Source organism: Macaca thibetana, chromosome 1 (genome assembly GCF_024542745.1).
Source record: "Macaca thibetana thibetana isolate TM-01 chromosome 1, ASM2454274v1, whole genome shotgun sequence".
NCBI classification, from domain to species: Eukaryota; Metazoa; Chordata; class Mammalia; order Primates; family Cercopithecidae; genus Macaca; species Macaca thibetana.
Window position 1 is genome coordinate 204,922,551 of NC_065578.1, and position 19,016 is coordinate 204,941,566.

The window sequence follows — 19,016 nt, forward strand, 5'->3', positions numbered from 1 at the left end:
AGCCTTCCAGCCAGGAGGATCCTGGATTAAACTCAAAAACATTACTCAGTTGTTGGCAGCCTTTGAACTATTGCCAGAGGAGACTTTCATTAGCAACAATTATACAAATCTGACATTTACAAGGGAATTCAAAAATGTGTAAAGTAGTTGCATTGGTATTACTTCACCTGATCTTTCAAAACAGCATACATTTTCATCATTTTAAGAATGAAGAATTTGAGACTCAGAGATTTCAGGTATTTAACCCCAAATCTCACAGATAGTAAGTGGCCAGTCAGGTCTTAATGGCACACATGCTGACTCTGGTTCTGTTGTCTTCCTCCCATGCCTTTGGCCTAGTGAAAGGCCATGAGAGGCAGCCTCCAGAAAGCCTCTGGGAGCCAATGAGGAGCAAATGCCATGCTCATGACACATGACCTCAACCTGTCCTTTCTTCCCTAGTCAGCCAGGGTGGATTGAGAGAAACTAGCTCCTCCAGGCTGCAAGGGCAGGGGCTGATAAATGTCACTACCATGGGTCTGGTGAGCCTTAACACGCACCTGCTTCTCTGGAGCCTCAGCAGCTCTCCCGGGATAGGCCAGAGCACCTGCACTAGCTAAGACCAAGTCCACAGCAGCTCTGTCTGTACAGCCTTCCTTTTCTTCCAACGACAAGGATAACAAAATGTGACAAACAGCTACTCCCAATTGTCACTTGTCTTTAGTATACAAGATGAGTTTAAGGATTTGGAGATGAGACTAGGAGCAGCGGAGACTTAATCACACTTTTTTTGAGATGAGGTCTCACTCTGTCATCCGGGCTGGAGTACAGTGGCACTGTCTTGGCTCAGTGCAGCCTCAACGCCCTGGGCTCAGGTGATTCTCCCATCTCAGCCTCCTGAGTAGCTGGGACTACAGTCACGTGCCACCATGCCTGGCTCATTTTTTGTATTTGTAGTAGAGACAGGGTTTTGCTATGTTACCCAGGTTAGTCTTGGACTCTTGGACTCAAGCAATCTGCCAGCCTCGGCCTTCCAGAATACTGGGATTACAGGCATGAGCCACTGCATCTGGCCTTAATCACACTTTCGAAAAGTTCTGTGGGTACTATTAAAAAGTCAAACAACAACAGATGCTGGTGAGGTGGCAGAGAAAAGGGAAGACTTATACACTGATGGTGGGAATATACATTAGCTCAGCCACTGTGGAAAGCAGTGTGGAGATTTCTCAAATAATTCAGAACTACAATTCAACCTGGTAATGCCATTACTGGATATATATTCAAAGGAAAATAAATTGTTCTGCCAAAAAGACACAAGCACTCATTTGTTTATTGCAGCACTATTTACAATAGCAAAGACATGGAGTTAACCAGAAGCCCATCAGTGCTGGATAAAGACTGGATAAAGAAAACGTGGTGCATATACACCATGGAATACTATGCAGCCATAAAAAGGAATAAAATCATGTCCTCTGTAGTAACATGGATCCAACTGGAGGCCATTATCCTAAGCAAATTAACGCAGGAACACAAAACCAAATGTACTGCATGTTCTCACTTATAACTGGAAGATAAACATTGAATAGACATGGAAATAAAGATGGCAAAAATATCACTGGGGACTGCTTGAGAGAAGAGGGTGGGAGGCCTGTAAGCACTGAAAAACTGTTGGGTACTATGCCCACTACCTGGGGGATGGAATCATTCATACACTAAGCCTCAGTGACACACAATTTGCCCATGTAACACATCTGCACATGTACCCCTGGAACCTAAATTATAAGTAGAAGAAGAAAAGATTCTATACTTTTACTTAGAAATGATATGTCTTTGTTATAATTTCCTATGGAGCTCAGGATTAGCAGCTGAAATTTTCTTAGAATTAAATACACAGATTCTGAGTTCTCCATTAACCTTGTCAGTTGGAGGTAATTATTTCACTGGAGCTGTAACACAGCTGAAAAATATTACATCTTTCAACATGGAAAAAAAAAGTCTGGAAAAGTCTACTGAAAATTTCATCTGATCTCACAGAATTTGCTTGTGAAGGTTTGGGTGAAAAGGAAACATAATTACAATTAACATCTGAAAATCGCTTATCATTGTGCTTGCCCAAACTACACGGATTTCTGTCTGAAGCTCTGGAAACCGAATGTTTTTTAAATAATGCATTTGCTGAAAATGGATGAGGATAAAAGCTTTTGTTTCCCATTGTGTTTTGATTGATTATATTCCCAACTGTTGGAAGATTTCAAAATTAGTTTTAGACAGGAGCTGGACCACCCATTTCCCTCCCTCTAGGGCAACAGAGGCAAGAGCAGAACCCTCTGCCATCAGTCCTTTGGCCTCAGGGAGAGTTCGAATACAGAGTCTGCAGGAAGCAGGGGCCAAAATCAAATCAAAAACAAAAACAGGTGGAAATGGAAAAGAATTTAATTCTAAGAAGGTTTCAGCTACTACTATTGAACTTGGTAGAAAATTATAACAAAGGGTTAGTTTATAAATGAAAGTGTTAGACTAGGTAGTTAGGCAGACATTTGCAAGACAGGAGAGCCCCCCACCCCGCCCAAGGAATGTCAGGCAACCATCAAGAGATGGTCAGCTGGTTGTTAAACTGTCCGTCTGAAATGATAATCGGTCACAGCCAGCTCCAGGGGAAGATGGTCTCCCAATAGACAGCAAACACCTCAAGATGGTGATCAACAGCTTCTTGATAATATCTCAAGAGTTGGGTGAGCAGGCCCGTCCATGCACACTAAGAGGCAAAATGGTGGATGTATGACCTTCCTCTGGGGGCGTTCCACCCTTAAAGGAAAATCACCCCTAGAAAGCATACATACAACCTCAGTAAATGCAGTATGCGTTCAGTCACCATCCCGAGTGCTGACTGACACTGTGCATGTGGCAGTTAAGTGACAGCCCACCTGAAGGGAAGAATGACAGGAGGAAAAAAGAAAACCATGCAACCATGCCAATGTACCAAACCATGAGCCAAGGGTTGAATAGGGTGCTTGGATCTCAAGTCGCCTGCTTGGCCCTCTTCCAAATGTATTTACTTCCTTTTGCTCTAAAACGTTTTAATAAACTCTCACTCCTGCTTCCAAATTTGCCTTAGTGTCTCCCTCTGCCTTGAACCTACTTCTGCCCCTTAGCCGAATTCTCTCCTCTGAGGAAGCAATGATCAAGTGTGCTGCAGACTCACATGGATTTGCTACTGGTCATGAAAGTACAGAAAGTATAGAAAAATGAGAGACTGAAAGGAAAAATAAGAGCTCCAAACCTCAAAGTCAGCAGTCACTGGGGGCAGGAGATTTCCTGCTTCAGCCAGAGGGTCTGTTTTATGTGTGAGTCCCTCATCTTTATCATTCTGCCACATGAAGTCACCACTGTAGAAAGGGACAGATGATGGTAATGAAACAGGAAAGATTCCACTGTCCCCCTCACAGGGCCTGTGATGGGGGAGTGGCTTAGTTCTTCAGTGTCCCACTGCTCAAACCTCTAGGGGGGCATACAGATGGGCAGGCTGTGGGGCTCCAACCCCACCGCTGTGTCTAGAGGTGAATGTTTACAGCTCCTGAGCCTGAGGGCCCCGTGGGTGAGTGTTGCGGGGTGCTTTTTTAGTTTGCTGTCTATAGGGAGCTTGTGTTAATCAGCTCAATTCGACGCTCTACCTTGTTGCAAGGACAGAGGACCTTCCGTATCCTGGGTTCTTGCCTTGTTTTACCAGAAGAATCAGATCAAAGGCTTGGAGAATGAGTGAAAAGTTTTATTGAGTGGAAGCAGCTCTCCACCAACAGGGGAGCCAGAAGGGAGATGGTTTCCCCTGGAGCTGGGCCGCTCAGCGGCCCTGGCTGTCCTCCAGCTGCCCCAGCCAAGCTCCACCTCGTCCCATTGACGGATGGCCTTAGCATGCCGGTGTCTGTCAGTGTGCTCTTCCACTGGCGTGCTCCCTAAACCTACTCTCACCATCCAGCCGCTTGTGTCTTCTTCTGCCCTGGTGCTCCTTTCAACATTTGGAAGCCTGCGTGTCTGCCCGCTGGGACTTGGGTTTTTATAGTCCCAGGATGGGGGTGTGGTAGGCAAGGGTGGTCTTGGAAAATGCAACATTTGGGCGCGAAAGCAGGAGTGCCTGTCCTCACCTAGGTCCGTGGGGGTGGAGACCTAGCCAGGGACCCGCCTTTCTCTACCCATCACTTCCCTGCCCCACTCTTGTATCAGGGACACAGCAGCCAGGCTCCTGAGCAGGCAGAACTGCTACTGACCAGGGCCACATTAAACTTATAACCTCCAGCCAAAGCCATGCAGAACTATCAGGGTATCTAATTCTGTCATACAACACAGGGGGACCAGACTTTTGGACAGGAGATTACCCTATGTATTGTAACCAAGGACCCCCTCACTCCCATGAGATACCCTGCAGCTGAGAAAAAGAATAAATAAGTCTGTGTCCTGACAAGGAAGGCTATTCCTAAGAGACTGTTGAGAGCAGCAACCATATTTGAAAGATTCCCTATTATTTAATGTATTCACAATAATCGTATGTTGTTTAACTCCTTAAAAATACACACATATTTTGCAAAGGCTGTTTAAAAAATAAAATAAAATAAAATAAGTACACACATAGTTGGAGTTTCCCAAACTAAGAGAGGAAAAAAAAAAATAAATAAGCCATGGGCCTTTCTTTAGGTATTACACTTGACTGTACAGATACTTCTGTCTGAATTCTGCAGAATTGGGCAGTGAGTGCTGCCTTATGAGGTCAACTCCCAAGAGTAGCTCATCAATATCTCATCTCTACCCCTTTTCTATTTTATGCCATTTCAAAGAGCCCAACTGTCATCTGTGCGCACCAAAACTACTCTATAAATGCTGGTGGGATTTGTGGACCTCAGCTCCATACTGATACACAAATTACTGCAGCTGTTTGAGGTTATTTGTATTTATGAGGCCATGTGAACATTTTATTTCTTGGGCCAGTACAGCTAGAAAGACAAAATGTGGTCTCTAGTGAAAACCAATTGCCCATTCGTTAGAATTTAAGCCCACATTTTGCACTCAGCATTGTGTGAGATTTACAAGATCCATCAGGGATAATTGCTGCCTTTTGGAAATTTGCACTGTGAAAGAGAAAGCATGTAAGTATAAATAGGGAACATAGGTATCTGAAAAAATTTAAACTGCCCTTTGGCAGCTGTCCATTGTCACCAGAGAGGAGAGATTGCGTGATGTTTCCCCAGAGGCCTCACATGGTGGCCCGTCATCCCTTGGCAACTTTGCCAGGCCCAGCTCAGCCCACAAGCTTGGAAATTTAATTTTGCCCCTGTCCCTTAGAGGCAGGCTTATATTAAATAAGCTCAAAGAACTGATAGTAAAAGGCTGAACACCAACTTACTTATTCATTTGAGAAATTATTAAGGAAACAGAAGACTCACATTTGTATGACCAGTGGATTTTCTGACTACTGAGGGACTTAAGAAGCAGGCCTGCTCAGTTAGCAATAATCATGCCTTGGATAAACCTCACTGGCCATGATACTGCCACTTCACAAAGCTGCCAGCCTGCTCAGGATGTGAAGGCTGTTGAGGTGGGTAAAATCAGAACAATGGAAATTGATCAGACAAGGATTTGATGGCATCCCGCTGAGCTCCCCTGAGCATCCATCTCCTGTTGGGGATGGCCAAGAACTCACTTTGAGACCAAAATGCCCACGGAGGAGTGCCCCGTGGAGATGAGACACATACTAAACTGCATTGGTGAAGTAGGTCCTTATTATTATGGGGTCCAAAAGGAAAACATACAAAGGTGACTGGCCTCAAGGGGAAATAGCTATTGGTGGAAGAAAGAGAAATTGTTTTTATAACCTTCTTTCAAATGTTGGGCTGAATTCTATTCCTGATATTGCTGGCTAATAATCATGTCAATGGTAAATCGCCTCACGTGTTGATGCCTTAGTTTCTCCATCTAGGAATGAGATCTATATACTACCTTTCCTCTTCTGCTTGCTCAGGAGTGTAAGGTACAAAGAGGAGTTGCTTATACTATTACAGTAGGTAGCTAGTTAGGCATGAGTAGGGCAGGAGAGGGCTCCCCCCCACCCACCAGGAATGTCAGGCGACCATCAGGTGATGGTCCAGCAGTTGTCACACTTGCCTCTCTAAAATGATAGTTGGTGGCAGCCGGTGCCAGGGAAAGGCGGTTTCCCCATAGATAAAAACACCTGAAATTGGTACTCGGTAACTTCCAATAAGATCTCAGGAACTGGGCGAGTGGGCTTGAGCGTGCTCATTAAGAGGCAAAACGGGAGAGCATGACCTTCCCGGGGCATTCCACTGGAAAAGGGAAGAAAGCCTCAGGTAAGCATGCATACAACTCCAGTGAACACACTGAGCATGCTCACCTCCCAAATGCAAACAGGAAACCATGCATGTGAGTGGCTCACCCTAAGGGAAGAACCAAGGGAAAGGGGCGCAAGATGCTGGAAGTGGACCAGCTTATAAAATCCTGGGCTCAAGGTCAAATGGAACACTTGACCTCCGAGATGCCTGCTTGAGCCTCTTCCATGTGCATTTTCCTTTCTTTTGTTCCCCCGCCAACTTTTTTTTTTTTTTTTTTTTTTTGAGACAAATTCTCACTCTGTTGCCCAGGCTGGAGTGCAGTGGCATGATCTTGGCTCACTGCAACCTTTACCTCCCAGGTTCAAGAGATTCTGCTGCCTCAGTCTCCTGAGTAGCTGGGACTACAGGCATGCGCCACCACAGCCGGCTAATTTTTGTATTTTTAGTACAGACGGGGTTTCACTATGTCGGTAAGGCTTTTTATTTATTTATTTTTTTTAAAACCAATCATCCCAAGATTTTATCATGACTGTACATTAAGCAAGTGACTTGCTGTAGTGTCATCCGCAACAATCGTTCATAGGACATTTCTCAGAGCAGCTTCTTGGTTTAAGTATGGGGATTTTGTTTGGATTTCAAGTGTCAGGTTGAATTCTCTGCTACTTTAGGTGCCGCTAATGAATGTTACATGTTCAGAGGAGGAAAGAGAAATGCAATTCAAATATTCCATGGCACACAATCAAGGGTGTGTAATAGGGCCCCAGGAAGAGTCAAAGAGTAAATTTTGGTTTAATCTCTTTCACCCATGCCCTAAATCCTTTCTGATTTTTTAAAAAAATTATTATTATACTTTAAGTTCTATGGTACATGGGCGCAATGTGCAGGTCTGTTACATATGTACACATGTGTCATGTTGGTGTGCTGCACCCATTAACTTGTCATTTACATTAGGTATATCTCCTAATGCTATCCCACCCCCTCTCCCCACCCCACGACAGGCCCCGGTGTGTGATGATCCCCACCCTGTGTCCAAGTGTTCTCACTGTTCAATTCCCACCTATGAGTGAGAACATTCGGTGTTTGGTTTTCTGTCTTTGCAATAGTTTGCTCAGAATGATGGTTTCCAGTCTCATCCATGTCCCTACAAAGGACATTAACTCATCCTTTTATATGGCTGCATAGTATTCCATGGTGTATATGTGCCACATTTTCTTAATCCAGTCTATCATTGATGGACATTTGGGTTGGTTCCAAGTCTTTGCTATTGTGAATAGTGCTGCAATAAACATACGTGTACATGTGTCTTTATAGCAGCATGATTTATAGTCCTTTGAGTATATGCCCAGTAATGGGATGGCTGGGTCAAATAGTATTTCTAGTTCTAGATCCTTGAGGAATCACCACACTGTCTTCCACAATGGTTGAACTAGCTTACAGTCCCACCAACAGTGTAAAAGCAATCCCATTTCTCCACATCCTCTCCAGCATCTGTTGTTTCCTGACTTTTTAATGATGGCCATTCTAACTGGTGTGAGATGGTATCTCACTGTGGTTTTGATTTGCATTTCTCTGATGACCAGTGATGATGAGCATTTTATCATGTGTTTGTTGGCTGCATAAATGTCTTCTTTTGAGAAGTGTCCGTTCATATCCTTTGCCCACTTTTTGATGGGGTGGTTTGATTTTTTCTTGTAAATTTGTATAAGTTCTTTGTAGATTCTGGATATCAGCCCTTTGTCAGATGGGTAGATTGTAAAAATTTTCTCCCATTCTGTAGGTTGCCTGTTTACTCTGATGGTAGTTTCTTTTGCTGTGCAGAAACTTTTTAGTTTAACTAGATCCCATTGGTCTATTTTGGCTTTTGTTGCCATTGCTTTTGGTGTTTTAGTCATGAAGTCCTTGCCCATGCCTATGTCCTGAATGTTATTGCCTAGGTTTTCTTCTAGGGTTTTTATGGGTTTAGGTCTAATATTTAAGTCTTTAATCCATCTCAAATTAATTTTTATATAAGTTGTAAGGAAGGGATCCATTTTCAGCTTTCTACATATGGCTAGTCAGTTTTCCCAGCACCATTTATTAAATAGGGAATCCTTTCCCCATTTCTTGTTTTTGTCAGGTTTGTCAAAGATCGGATAGTTGTAGATGTGTGGTATTACTTCTGAGGGCTCTATTCTGTTCCATTGGTCTCTATCTCTGTTTTGGTACCGTACCATGCTGTTTTGGTTACTGTAGCCTTGTACTATAGTTTGAAGTCAGGTAGCGTGATGCCTCCAGCTTTGTTCTTTTGACTTAGGATTGCCTTGGCAATGTGGGCTCTTTTTTGGTTCCACATGAACTTTAAAGTAGTTTTTTCCAATTCTGTGAAGAAAGTCATTAGTAGCTTAATGGGGATGGCATTGAATCTATAAATTACCTTGGGCAGTATGGCCATTTTCACAATATTGATTCTTCCTATCCATGAGCGTGGAATGTTCTTCCATTTCTGTGTATCCTCTTTTATTTCGTTGAGCAGTGGTTTGTAGTTCTCCTTGAAGAGGTCCTTCACATCCCTTGTAAGTGGGATTCCTAGGCATTTTATTTTCTTTGAAGCAATTGTGAATGGGAGTTCACTCATGATTTGGCTCTCTGTTTGTCTGTTATTGGTGTATAGGAATGCTTGTGATTTTTGCACATTGATTTTGTATCCTGAGACTTTGCTGAAGTTGCTTATCAGCTTAAGGAGATTTTGGGCTGAGACGATGGGGTATTCTAAATATACAATCATGTCATCTGCAAACAGGGACAATTTGACTTCCTCTTTTCCTAACTGAATACCCTTTATTTCTTTCTCTTGACTGATTGCCCTGGCCAGAACTTCCAACACTATGTTGAATATGAGTGGTGAGAGAGGGCATCCTTGTCTTGTGCCAGTTTTCAAAGGGAATGCTTCCGGTTTTTGCCCATTCAGTATGATATTAGCTGTGGGTTTATCATAAATAGCTCTTATTATTTTGAGATATGTCCCATAAATACCTAGTTTATTGAGAGTTTTTACCATGAAGGGCTGTTGAATTTTGTCGAAGGCCTTTTCTGCATCTATTGAGATAATTGTGGTTTTTGTCTTTGGTTCTGTTTATATGATGGATTATGTTTATTGATTTGTGTATGTTGAACCAGCCTTGCATCCCAGGGATGAAGCCAACTTGATCATGGTGGATAAGCTTTCTGATGTGCTGCTGGATTCCATTTGCCAGTATTTTATTGAGGATTTTTGCATTGATGTTCATCAGTGATTTTGGTCTAAAATTCTTTTTTTGTTGTGTCTCTGCCAGGCTTTGGTATCAGGATGATGTTGGCCTCATAAAATGAATTACGGAGGATTCCCTCTTTTTCTATTGATTGGAATACTTTCAGAAGGAATGGTAGCACCTCCTCTTTGTACCTCTGGTAGAATTCGGCTGTGAAGCTGTCTGGTCCTGGACTTTTTTTTGGTTGGTAGGCTATTAATTATTGCCTCAATTTCGGAACCTGTTATTGTCTATTCAGGGATTCAGTTTCTTCCTGGTTTAGTCTTGGGATGGTGTATGTGTACAGGAATTTATCCATTTCTTCTAGATTTTCTAGTTTATTTGCATAGAGGTGTTTATAGTATTCTCTGATGGTAGTTTGTATTTCTGTGGGATCGGTGGTGATATTCCCTTTATCATTTTTTTATTGCATCTATTTGATTCTTCTCTCTTTTCTTCTTTATTAGTCTTGCTAGCAGTCTATCACTTTTGTTGATCTTTTCAAAACACCAGCTCCTGGATTCATTGATTTTTTTTGAAGGGTTTTCTATGTCTCTATCCCCTTCAGTTCTGTTGTGATCTTAGTTATTTTTTGCCTTCTGCTAGCTTTTGAATGTGTTTGCTCTTGCTTCTCTAGTTCTTTTAATTGTGTTGTTAGGGTGTCAATTTTAGATCTTTCCTGCTTTCTCCTGTGGGCATTTAGTGCTATAAATTTCCCTCTACACACTGCTTTAAATGTGTCCCAGAGATTCTGGTATGTTGTGTCTTTGTTCTCATTCGTTTCAAAGAACATCTTTATTTCTGCCTTCATTTCGTTATGTACCCAGTAGTCATTCAGTAGCAGGTTGTTCAGTTTCCATGTAGTTGAGCAGTTTTGAGTTAGTTTCTTAATCTTGAGTTCTAATTTGATTGCACTGTGGTCTGAGAGACAGTTTGTTATCATTTCTGTTCTTTTACATTTGCTGAGGAGTGCTTTACTTCCAACTATGTGGTCAATTTTGGAATAAGTGTGATGTGGTGCTGAGAAGAATGTATATTCTGTTGATTTGGGGTGGAGAGTTCTGTAGATGTCTATTAGGTCTGCTTGGTGCAGAGCTGAGTTCAATTCCTGGATATCCTTGTTAACCTTCTGTCTCATGAATCTGTATAATGTTGACACTGGTGTGTTAAAGTCTCCCATTATTATTGTGTGGGAGTCTAAGTCTCATTGTAGGTCTCTAAGGACCTGCTTCATGAATCTGGGTGCTCCTGTATTGGGTGCATATGTTTTAGGATAGTTAGCTCTTCTTGTTTAATTGATCCCTTTACTATTATGTAATGGCCTTCTTTGTTTCTTCTGATCTTTGTTCATTTAAAGTCTGTTTTATCAGAGACTAGGATTGCAACTCCTGCTTTTTTTGTTTTGTTTTGCTTTCCATTTGCTTGGTAGATCTTCCTCCATCCCTTTATTTTGAGCCTATGTGTGTCTCTGCATGTGAGATGGATCTCCTGAATACAGCACACTGATGGGTCTTGACTCTTTATCCAATTTGCCAGTCTGTGTCTTCTAATTGGATCATTTAGCCCATTTCCACTTAAGGTTAATATTGTTATGTATGAATTTTATCCTGTCATTATGATATTAGCTGGTTATTTTGCTTGTTAGTTGTTGCAGTTTCTTCCTAGCATTGATGGTCTTTACAATTTGGGATGTTTTTGCAGTAGCTGGTACTGGTTATTCCTTTCCATGTTTAGTGCCTCCTTCAGGAGCTCTTGTAAGGTAGACCTGGTGGTGACAACATCTCTCAGCATTTGTTTGTCTGTAAAGGATTTTATTTCTCCTTCACTTATGAAGCTTAGTTTGGCTGGATATGAAATTCTGGGTTGAAAATTCTTTTCTTTAAGAATGTTGAATATTGGCCCCTACTCTCTTCTGGCTTGTAGAGTTTCTGCCAAGAGATCTGCTGTTAGTCTGATGGGCTTCCCTTTGTGGGTAACCCGACCTTTCTCTTTGGCTGCCCTTAACATTTTTTCCTTCATTTCAACTTTGGTGAATCTGACAATTATGTGTCTTGGAGTTGCTCTTCTCGAGGAGTATCTTTGTGGTGTTCTCTGTATTTCCTGAACTTGAATGTTGGCTTTTGAATTTGAATGCCTTGCTAGGTTGGGGAAGTTCTCCTGGATAATATGCTGAAGAGTGTTTTCCAACTTGGTTCCTTTCTCCTCATCACTTTCGGGTACACCAATCAGACATAGATTTAGTCTTTTCACATAGTCCCATATTTCTTGGAGGCTTTGTTCATTTCTTTTTACTCTTTTTTCTCTAAGCTTGTCTTCTTGCTTCATTTCATTCATTTGATCTTCAATCACTGATACCCTTTCTTCCACTTGATCAAATCGGCTACTGAAACTTGTGCATGCATCACGTGGTTCTTATGCCATGGTTTTCAACTCCATCAGGTCATTTAAGGACTTCTCTACACTGGTTATTCTAGTTAGCCATTTGTCTAATCTTTTTTCAAGGTTTTTAGCTTCTTTGAGATATATTCGAACATCCTCCTTTAGCTCAGAGGTTTGTTATTACTGATCGTCTGAAGCCTTCTTCTCTCAACTTGTCAAAGTCATTCTCTGTCCAGCTTTGTTCCATTGCTGGTGAGGAGCTGTGTTCCTTTGGAGGAGAAAAGTTCTCTGATTTTTAAAATTTTCAGCTTTTCTGCTCTGGTTTCTCCCCATCTTTGTTGTTTTATCTACCTTTGGTCTTTGATGATGGTGATGTACCAATGGGGTTGTGGTGTGGATATCCTTTCTGTTTGTTAGTTTTCCCTCTAACAGTCAGGACCTTCAGCTGAAGGTCTGTTGGAGTTTGCTGGGGTCCACTCCAGACCCGTTTGCCTGGGTATCACCAGCAGAGGCTGCAGAATGGCAGATGTTGTTGCCTGATCCTTCCTCTGGAAACTTCATCTGAGAGGGGCACCCCGGCCATATGAGGGGTCAGTCGCCCCCTACTGGGAGGTGTCTCACAGTTAGGTTGCTTGGGGTCAGGGACTCACTTGAAGAGGCAGTCTGACCATTCTCAGATCCCAAACTCCATGCTGGGAGAACCACTACTCTCTTCAAAGCTGTCAGACAGGGACGTGTAAGTCTGCAGAAGTTTCTGCTGCCTTTTGTTCAACTATGCCCTGCCCTCAGAGGTGGAGTCTACAGAGACAGGCAGGCCTCCCTGAGCTGCAGTGGGCTCCACCCAGTTCGAGCTTCCTGGCTGCTTCGTTTACCTACTCAATCCTCAGCAATGGTGGACGCCCCTCCCCCAGCCTCATTGCCACCTCACAGTTTGATCTCAGACTGCTGTGCTAGCAGTTAGCAAGGTTGTGTGGGCATGGGACCCTCTGATCCAGTCACAGTATATAATCTCCTGGTGTGCCATTTGCCAAGACCATTGGAAAAGTGCAGTATTGGGGTGGGAGTGTCTCAATTTTCCAGGTGCCCTCTGTCATGGCTTCCCTTTGCTAGGAAAGGGAATTTCCCGACCCCTTGTGCTTCCTGGGTGAGGTGATGCCCCACCCTGCTCCATGTGCTGCACCCACTGTCTGACAAGCCCCTGTGAGATGAACTCAGGGAAATGCAGAAATCACCTGTCTTCTGCATTGCTCACACTGGGAGCTACAGACTAGAGCTGGTCCTATTCTCGTAAGACTTTTTAATAAACTTCCGTTCCTGCTCTGAAACTTGCCTCTGTCTCTTTTACTGCCTTATATCCCTCAGTTGAATTCTTTCTTCTGAGGAGGTGAGAATTGAGGTTGCTTCAGGCACATAGAGATTCACCACTGATAACAATATTTGCAATTTACCTTAATCTCAGAGAAAGGATAGAAGGGCACCCAGAACAGGAAGATGTACATCTATCCTTTCTCTGAGATTAAGGCCAAGTACAAGCATTGTAGGTACATCTCAGTCTTTAGGCAACCAATGCTCTCTGAAGCCCAAAAGAAAAAAAATAAATAAATAAATAAAGAGAGCAAGTAGGGGAGAAATCTGAGTGATAAAATAATCACCATCAAGAAAAACAAAAAAAGCCCATGCACTTATTCAGCAAGAGAGACTGTTAGGGACTCATTAAAATGAGTCTCTAATCGCCCATTTACCTAATACACACATTTAATTGATTAGATTGCTGGCACAAATGGTATTTGATTAAAAGAGAAAACAATAATCAATTCTTGCTATTATGGCTTCAAAAACATACACACAAAAAAGGATAAGTTGAAACTATGCAATTAGGCACATGAACTGAGATTGTAGCCTGGTGCTGTTTTCTGCAGAGCATGCTGCTCCTTCCTGGCCCCAGATTATCCCAGTATTAGTCTGTTCTCATGATGCTGATAAAGACATACCTGAGACTGGGTAATTTATAAAGGAAAGAAATTTAGTGGACTCACAGTTCCACATGACTGGGGAGGCCTCACAATCATGGCGGCAGGCATCGGAGGAGAAAAGTCACATCTTATATGGTGGCAGGAAAAAGAGTGTGTGCAGGGGAACTGCCCTTTATAAAATCATGAGATTTCGTGAGACTTATTCACTATCATCAGAACAGCACAGGAAAGATTCGCCCCCATGATTCAATTACCTCCTGCCATGTCCCTCCCATGACACATGGGGATTATGAGAGCTACAATTCAAGATAAGATTTGGGTGGGGACACAGCCCACCCATATCAATCCCTCTGTCACAATCTGGGGGCTACTGACCATCACTCTCGGGATCCTGACTCAGGGAGGATAGATATTAAATTAACATTACTATACCTCACCTAAATATTCAAAGGCTAAATTTAAAATACATTTTTCCTATGGCTCAAGGACATCAGTTAAGAAAAAAAAGGTAATATATTTTTTCCTTAACTGATTAGAAATGATTTAAATAAGTACTTAAAGGATTATGTTTTCATTGACTGCAAAATTCACTTCAGTGAAATGGCTTATTTGCTATGATGCCAAATAAACGCAAGGGAAAATTCTCTTTTTCCTTGACTCCAATCTAAAATATCTTAGCTTTGAACTCATATTTAGATTTTTTTTGTCTTCAAAGTGTACAAAATTTTCAAAATCTTCTTATGTTCCTTTAAATTTCATCCTCACAGAAGAAAGGGCTGCATACATTAAAAAAGAAAAAAAAAAACAGCAACAACCAAAGGATAAAATCTTAAAGGATATAAGGCTACAAGAGCTACAAAATGGCTCATTATTTGGGGGAGTTTTAAAAATGGACTCTCTTTATAGTATCTGTATCAAGTCAACAAGTACCTTTATCTTCAAGGTGTCCTCGTTGTTATGTTAAAAATCATTGCAAGTATCCACACTAGGAACATTATGATGAAGTCTGAGACTAAGAGAGGAGTTGACAGAAAAAAGTCAGGTACAGCGGGAAGCTCAAGGTCAGGGGATGGAGCTGGGGTGGTACTAGCAGACATGGGGAATGGTATAGAATGGGTTGAGGATGAATGTGGGAAAATTATTATCTGTCAATAATCTCCATTAATGCAGCCATCTTTCCCTTTTCTATATCTTTCCCAGATCTCAGAGAGATTGAGTCTGATACCTTTAAAATCTGAAAAGAAACATCTACCATTCATTCTTTCTGAGGGCCGCCACCTATGAGGCTTCATCTACATAATAAGAACCTTGGCCCCCACAGCCTCCTTACCTTAACTCAGGCATTCCTTTCTCCTAATTTCAAGCCTTTAAACAATAGCTTAACTCTTTCAACCAATTGTCAACTAAAGATTTCCTAAAACCCACTTATGACTTGTAAATTTCTGCTTAGAGATGTACTGCCTTTTTGGACCAACCCAAAGTGTGTCTTCCACATAATGATTTATGATTTTACCTGTAATTCCCATCTCCCTGTAATGTATAAAACCAGGCCATAACCTGACCACCTTGGGGACACTTTCTCAGAACTTCTTGAGATTGTGTAGTCCAGGCCTCTGTCACTCATACTGGCTCAGAATAAACCTCTTTAAATACACTTTGGCAGAATTTGTTTTTTCCATCATCAAAAGTAGAGGAGGTATAAGCAGACAGGGAGGGTCTCCAGCAATTATAGAAATTTAATCAATTTGAGCAATCAGCCTGTTTCATAGCTTCCTGCCCCGCAGTCTGTTTCTTTCTAAGCCCAGTGTGGAATGCAGTCACCTACTTAGTGAAAACCAGCTCCTGACAGAGTCCAGCAATTTACAGACAAACCTAAGTGAAGTTTCCTCATGACCATGCTAAAGTCTCCACTCCAGGGAGGAGCTATAGCTTCATTATCATAACATGAAACATGTGGTGGTGCAATGACTCTCTGTGCTGTGCCAGTGGGACACCTCCTCCACATGCAGTGACACACCCTCCCCCATCTCCATCTCCCCATAAGACCCTCCTGTCACTTTCCCTCTGGGAGACATTGCCTTGGAGCATACCCCAGCATCCTCCTGTGAACCAAAAATAAAATTCTAAGCACCCCCAACCAACTGGATGGACCCCTCTTGGTCAAGGGTATTCCAAAGTTAACCTGAAACACTACTTGAGGCTGTGATGGGGATGCGTGATTGGACTTGCCTCATTATACTCTCCTCTTTGGAATTTAGGTCCAACTGTCCAACATTAACATTAAAACAGAGACTTTAAGACTGACAAAGGAGACTCTATAGCAATTAGAAACCAACATGACAAATAGTAGTCCCTGAAAGAAATCAAAGTATCTTACCCCAAAATATATTTTTTGATATATTTTGAAATGCCCCTGCAAAACTATCTTTTGTGGGGGAAAATCTATATTCTGCAAAGAATGCCCTTCCCTTTCCAGGTCTTTTTCCTGACCCAGAAGCAAAATGAAGAGTCTGGTACCTTTTTAAGTCTGATAAGGAACATTTACCATCTATTCTTTCTGAGGCCTGCTACCTAGAAGCCCCATCTGCAAAATAAGAACTTTGGTCTCCACAACCCCTTATCTTAATCCAGACACTCCCTTCTGTTGATTCTAGGTCTTTTGACACACTCTTTTAACCAACTGTCCATCAGAAAATCTTTGAGTCCACCTATGACCTGAAAGCCTCTGCTTAGAGTTGTTCCACCTTTCCTGACCAAACCAAGTCTTGACTGATATCTTATGTCTCCCTAAAATCAAGCTGCAGCCAGACCACCTAGAGTACATGTTCTGAGAACCTCCCGAGGCTGTGTCATGGGTGTGTCCTTAACCTTGGCAAAATAAACTTCCAAATGGATTGAGACCTGTCTCAGACGCTTTTTGGTTTATACTCCTTACTTGTACCAAGTAATGATTATCTTATGGGGCCAGGGGCAGTGGCTCATGCCTGTTATTCCAGCACTTTTGGAGGCCAAGGTGAGAGAATTACTTGAGTCTAGGAGGTCAAGGCTGCAGTGAACCAGTTTGCACCACTGCACTCTAACCTGGGTGACAGAATGAGACCTCCTTTCAAATAAACAAACAAACGAACAATTGATTTAAAAAAAAAAAAAAACCCTGCATTCTCTTAAGGAGGCATTTGTTACTTGCCAGACAAATGAACCCTGGTTTTTTGGGGTAACAGAGGGAATGAATCAAGAGGCTACCAAGCAATAACGCAGATTAGGGCTTGGATTGGTGGCCAGACAGAATGCAAAGGTTTTGCTCTCCTATTCAACTAGCCTTAGGAGGGGTCTAGAGTCACTGGCTCACTGGCAAACTGGCATTTCGAGGTCTGGGGGAGTTCTGAACTGGGGCAGGCATTAGCGATACAGGCAACCTGGTCACAGCACACCTGAGTGGTGAAAACACGGGGGAAGCTGAGTATCTTTGAGGGAAAGTCAGCTGCAGAGTGGGTGGCTCAGGACCTGCAGATCCTTACTGAATCCTGACTGATGATTAAAAATGATCATAAATTCTTTGCCATTCCTCCTATGAACAGATGGAGCCTCTTGGTCCACCTCTCCATCTGGGCTGGCCCTGTGACCACTGAGACTGACAGAATACAGCACAGGAATGGTGTGTTTTGTGTCTTGAGCTGGGGTTTCAAGAGGCATTGCAGCTTCCTTCTTCCCCTCTTGCAATGCTGTTGCCTCCTGAACAAGGTAGAGAAAATTGTTATCTGTCAATAATCTCCATTGAGATTATCTCCAGGCTGGCCTCCTTGAGGAAGAGAAACCGTGTGCAGACAGCAGCCTGTCTCAGCAGAGGCCCCAGATGTGCAGATGAACCTGGTTCAAATCAAGCCGCAAATCGATAATTGTCCCTAAATTCTGAGTTGGTTAAATCTTTGATACCCTAAATATTTGGAATGGTCTTTTCCGTTTGTGGCCTGGGGGCTGCCACAAGCTCTGCTACTTCTCCCCGCCCATAATGTGTTTTAAATCTCTTCCCAGAGCCATTGCTGCAGCTGGGGCTCTGATGGTCTGTCTCCCAACTGTGTCACTGCAACGGCCTCACAACAGGCTTTTGGCTCCAGTCTTGGGGAACAAGCTGCCGTTTGTCCCCTGCTTCCTGACCCCCCCTCTTTAAAAAGACTCTCCTCACCCCCATGTGGGGTAGAGCCCATCTGTGCACTGGAATCTCCCCTGGGCTGGCTCTCAGCAGCACCTTCCCATGAGGTCAGCTGTCACCTGCCTTCCCCATGGACCCAGTCTCTTTTGTTCAAAGGCTCATAGTCTTCGGTGCTCTTGACCCAGGGCTTGGCATGCAGTAGGTGCTCAACACATACTTGTTGGACAAATGAATGGGCTAAGGTTGGCCCTTGCTGCAGGACAGACAGTGATACCCATGTTTTTTTCTGAGGTCCCACTTAGCTGGTTGTAGTCGATTTGTGAAACGTAAGGAAGTGAAAATGCGATCTTGCCACATTTCGCTTGTTCTTTGTTAGCATATTTTTAACAGTGGGAGTTGCCATATATAAATGGAGCAGGGCAGGGTGCAGTGGCTCAAGCCTGTAATTTCAGCATGTGGGAGATGGGAAGATTGCTGGAGGCCAGGACTTTGAGACCAGCCTGAGCAACATAGTGAGACACCATCTCTACAAAAAATGTAAAAAATCTGCTGTGTGTGGAAGGGTTCACTTGTACTCCCAGGTATGTGAGAGGCTGAGTCAGGAGGATCCCTTGAGCCCTGGAGTTCAAAGCTGCAGTGAGCTATAATCACTCTACTGCATCCCAGCCTGGGCAACAGAATGAGAATCTGTCTTTAAAAAAAAAAAAAAAAAAAAAGCAGGGTGTCCCGTCCCGCGGGATCGTCAATGTAGGCCCTGGAAGAGGGGGTGGGAATTTGGGGAGCAAGAGACACGAGAAATGGAGACAAGACAGTGTCCTGATCAAGTCTCGTTTATTGGCGGCAATACAATGCCTTATATACATTAGGAGGGGCAGGGGTTGGGCCAAGGCGGTGATGATCTCTCCGCGGTGGGCGTGGCCAGGTAGGTTTCGGT

General features: G+C 43.0%; 1 pseudogene; it reads right to left on the reverse strand.

The window, feature by feature from the left end:
* Positions 1 to 5,465: 5,465 nt before the first annotated feature.
* LOC126944378 (uncharacterized) lies at positions 5,466 to 5,531 on the reverse strand (annotated as a pseudogene).
* Positions 5,532 to 19,016: the final 13,485 nt, after the last annotated feature.